The following is a 5255-nucleotide window of genomic DNA, read 5'->3' as shown; positions in this document are numbered from 1 at the left end:
AAATCAAGTTCTAGTAGAAACCATAGTATTTGTTTATGGAAAATAAAAGGAAACATCAACATCATGATCAAACACCAGATCACCGAATGATTAAACAAAAACCATTTTGTTCAGGGCCAAACGCTGACATACACCGTCAAACGACACTGTTGACAACATATATGCAAAAAATATTTCAAAAATGAGAACGGAAGAGGATCGGAAAACATTACCAGTTAATTATACTGATATGAACTAAAACCCCCAAACAAGATTAGACTCCACAAATCTTAAACCTTAACGAGTAGCCCACTACAGCAACCCATTCTATATAGAATTGTATTCATCATACATGATTCTGGTAATAAGACCTTCCTACATCCAAACCAAGGCTATCTAAAGATAAGATTTCCCAAGGCTCAAGCTGTTCTGAATGGAGTTCTTTTATCAAACCAGCTAGGTTGCCAAAATATCTTTGTTGAATCTGATTGTCTAGAAGTTCTTAGTACGCTACAGGTTAGAGGATTTTCGGCAATAGCAGCATTCAAGTTTCTTCTTTTGTTAAAGTTTTGTATTTCTTTAGCCCGAGAGAAGTCAATTTTGCTATAACAGTTGTATTTGGGTAGATGACAAGGCCACCAGTCGTAGGCATCACCCGGAGCTATTGAACAGGAGTAACAAAGACGAATACCGAAGAACAATTAATGCATGCAAAAAGGAAGATAATATCACAAGTGTTATCACTACCCCACGAATTCCACAATGCCATCAAGAGGAAAGTTGAAAAAAGGAAAAAAGATCAGTTTGATTTACTACATTTACCAATAACTACAGATATTCTATAAAATTTGAGGCTACCAACTATGAATTTAGGCACTTGTATTTCTTCTAATACTGCAAAATTAACTACACAATGGTCAACTAAGCTTTCCATCTATATTTCATAGCATTTACAAGAAAATAATGATAAGGCATTGCCAACGGCTCCAAATTGCAATAAGCTAATACTAGTTTTTAATCTTGGGCCACCATTTTTTTTACTCTCTTTAGTTAAAAAACATGGCTTGATGCTCACAATTTTTTGAATTGAACAAAATAAGCATGTAAGAGATCAGTTAGCTCCCTCTAGTGAATGCACACCAGTGGTGTTACGAATAGGTCTTCCTTCTGATCTCTAGTCAAAAGAACAAAAATCAATATCAAGTGGAGGATTACATAAAGTGGACTTACTAAGCGAAATAAGCAAACCATTCAATCACTAATATAGATTTGTGTAACCAGCTTCTTCACAAGGCCAATTACCATACAGACTGAATATGTGGACATACATGTACTGATTCTTCATTCTTGTACACACATATATGCATATAGTAATTAGTACCATTCATGCACAACCAAACTAGAAAAGGATATAAGATTGTCTTCATACATGAAATCCACTTAGCTATGATCATTTCAATTCTGATAGAGAGAGTAGATATGTTCCAAAAATAATGAGAATACAAGATTACACCTGTCGTAAAATATTGGAATGATCTAAAATTATGTGTGAGATTTCATAAGAAAGCATCATTCATGAAGTGCGATATTTCTCTTGCTTTTATTCTTCTGAAGGGATAGCTCAACATAAGTTGAAAAGAAGCGACTAATGCCATTGAGTATTTTAATCAAGCACAATGTGCCCAACTATATATGCCATCAAGTCTAATAAAACTGAACATGGTAAAACATATCCATATTGGTACCGTCCCTAGTAGAAGCTCCATGTAATTTAATGAGAAATGAAATTAGCATGAAAAAGGACCATATCCAGTTCAATTATCTTTAATGGGATATGGAAGCACCCCTATGCATATCCCAAACGAACAATGCCCTATGGCGACACGGAAAATAGCATGCGCGACAGAATAATTTACTTAAAATATTAGAATGCAAGTTGTATGGCATCAAATAGAAGAATTTGTTTTGTAACTATGTATTTGCAGGACCTTTAGCAAATATTGTTGTGTTCTGAGTATTCTGATGTGGGCCAAAATGGTGAGCATTCAAACATACGTCCGAATTAATAAAACTGATAAGTTCTACTTTCAATAAACAGATGAACCTAGATGCAACAAAGCTCTTTCATTAGCCATGGGGATTATCAGTTCATGTGTATTGTGTTCTTTTTGTCGGTTAATGTATTTTCTTGTTTGTGAGGTAGTGTGCAAGTTTGTTATCAGTTCATATCTATGTGTATTGGTGATCACTGCTATTGCTCCTAGCTATCGATCAGACTGTGGTATTACTTCGGCTGCTCCATGTAATTAGCCCTTTGTTGGGTGAATCTCCTACTACTTGCTAGCTTTGGAATTGTAAAAACACAATAAGTTCACAATTTGAAAAGTTGTAAGTTCAACACAACGTCCTAGATAAGTTTTAGGAAAAAGTTGAAACACAAAAAAACCCCAAAGAAATTCAAATGGTAACTTTCAAGTCGCGGGATGAAAGAAGTCAAGAACAACGTTGAAAATGGTAGAGTTGACACACAATATTTTTTTTTAAATAAAATGTCATTCAGTTCAACGATATAAAACCATGCAAGTTCGGGGACGATAATATCGTAAACCATTGAAAAGCTACAAAGAAAACGATACCGCGAAAACGGAGTAGAAGTCTAGTATGTGAAAAACGCGCTCAGTACAAAACCATACGGCCATCCGTTCAAGTACAATTTTTTGGAACGATTCAAAACTACTGTAAAAAATAACTCAGTACAAACACATACATACATCAGTACAAGTATTCTGTTTTTTAGGCAGGAAAAAACAACATGATGTGTTTTACGTTATTCAAAATTACTCTTAAACGGTTGCGAAGTGGAGAAAACGTTCAACATGACTAAGTTTCGCATTTTGATAGCTATCCAATGGTACATTATTTGCCCCATTTCGATAAACTTTTAAAAAAATCACGTTCAAAATCAAATTTGACCGTATTCAAATTCGTTTTTAAACAGTAGGGAATTAGAAAAACATTTCTATACGAAAAGGTTGCGCATTTTCCATAACTTTCCAACGCCGTATCATTTGCGTCAATCCGACAAACCTTTTGCAAAAAAAAAAGCAAAAATACGTTTTGCCCAGAATTTCACCATTTTAAAAATTACATTTATATTGTATATAATTTAAAAAAACAGTAGATATATGGAAGGTGCGGATTTTTACCAGCTTTCCAATGCCATCTTATTTGCTCAATTCCGACAAACCGTTTGAAAATTGAGTCCAAAATACGATTTGCATTTTCCGTTTTGAAAAAAACGGTTTTTCAAAACTGCTCTTAAACCGTGATGATTTTGCAAAAAAGTTCCTATATATTTCTAATGTAGATGTCAAGAGTTTTCCAACGATATATTACACGTCCCATTCCGACGAAAAAACGATCAGTTCGACGAGATGAAAATCATCAGTACAACCGCCTAAAACCATCGGTTCAAATATTCTGTTATATCGGACCGTGGGGCTCACTTAAAAAGGCTGGCGTCATATAGGAGCAAGGCGTGGATAACCTATGCATATTCAATTGCTATATGACCGTTGCCTCTAAGAATTATTTTCTTGGATAGCAGAGCAGCCGTAGAGAAGGCATTATTAGAACCTAGTGGCATCTGGCCCATTTTAAAAAAAATCTATTTTCTAAGGCGATTTAAAATGTTAAAATAAATTGAAACAAAATTTGAGTGTATAATTCCACAAAACATGTGTGCGACATAAAGTTTTTGGAAAACATATTGGATGTTTGACACCGAGATACAGCGATTTCCTAGAACACCCAGACAAGGTATAGTCCCTAGCAAGCATCAGACGCCAACTATGGATCTTGATCTTCGCCGGTGCATGTAGTGACTAGATGGCCCTCCATACGGGATTTGACGCCGACCATGCTGGAAATCACACTCATAGTTAGACGATTTAACTAAGAAAATCCCATTCTTATTAGAGTGCAATGATAGAAAACCATTCATAATCCCCCTCAGCCAACGAAATTCTTATAATTCTTTCTCTGTCCACCTGCCAGAATAATTCTCTGATGAATTCCTTCTACCATGATCAGGTCTAAATACTAATCAATTTCAAAAATTTCCCGTCCTCGTCATAACTGTTTTTGCTTTGCTGCCATTGGTGTTGTTGGGTTTCTTTGAAATTTTACTCAGTATGTTTCAAAATATAAGACATATCACATTTTTAAAAGTAAACCTTTTTAAGTTTGACCAAATTTGTAGAGAAATATATCAAAATCCATAATAATTAATCGCTATAATTAGATTCATCATGAGATGAATTTCCATTTTTTATGTTTAAAATTGTGGATGTTGACATTTTGGCTCTGAACTTGGTCAAAGTTAAAGGAATTTGACTTTCCCAAAAATAATAGTGTGTTTTATTTTTTTTATGGTTTGATGATTTGGTGGGTCTTTCTCAATGTGATTCTGTTGTATCCGCTAAGAAACCCATATTTATATGGGGAAATTTCTGCGTTGGTACCTGTATGTACTATATTAGTGCTACAATATCACATGGTGGCATTTCTTTTTTGTAGGTGGTGGGAGAGATGTGGAAGACTGATATGTTTTTATAGGCCGGTTGCTGTTGATTGATTTGAAAAAGGATAGGCTCTATAATTGAAGACCTCAATCGAATTGAAGAGCTTTAAAATTAGGTAAAAATAGTGACTTAAAATAATTGAATGGGAGAGCTCCTTGAGCAATTGTTGACCCAGTCAAAATTGAGTGACTTAATTTAAATTGAAGACCTTAATTAACTGTGAGGCCTAAAAAATTAGAAAGTAGTGTGTAGTATAAAATAATTGAATGTGAGCGCTTTGAAAAATTGTTGATGGTCAAAATCGGGAGACCCAATTTCAATTGGAGACCTTAATTGATTGTGAGCCCTTTAAAATTAGGGAGCTTAGTGTTATAGAGGATATTAATAATCTCTCCATTTCCGCCCTTCAGATATGGCCTCTTTCAAACTCTGAATAGCCGACAATACGCTTTGCCATGTGTAAGAGCTTCCCTTTTTCAACTCACAGCTTAGGAGATCACCTTATGGATAGTACATAGTCCTTAGAACTTGAGCACCAATAGAATCAGGTTCCAAAAGTAAACGCCAACACTGTTTCGATAACATTGGTATATTAAAAGTGAGGGCCCGTATGCGGGTAGTTGGGGATGAGGCATTCCGTCTGATCATTCATGGAATTTTTGCCTGACGGAATTGACATTTTTCATAACAGAC

Source organism: Triticum dicoccoides, chromosome 4A (genome assembly GCF_002162155.2).
Source record: "Triticum dicoccoides isolate Atlit2015 ecotype Zavitan chromosome 4A, WEW_v2.0, whole genome shotgun sequence".
Lineage (NCBI taxonomy): Eukaryota > Viridiplantae > Streptophyta > Magnoliopsida > Poales > Poaceae > Triticum > Triticum dicoccoides.
The sequence above is the reverse complement of the archived record's forward strand: the minus strand, read 5'-3'. Positions refer to the sequence as shown.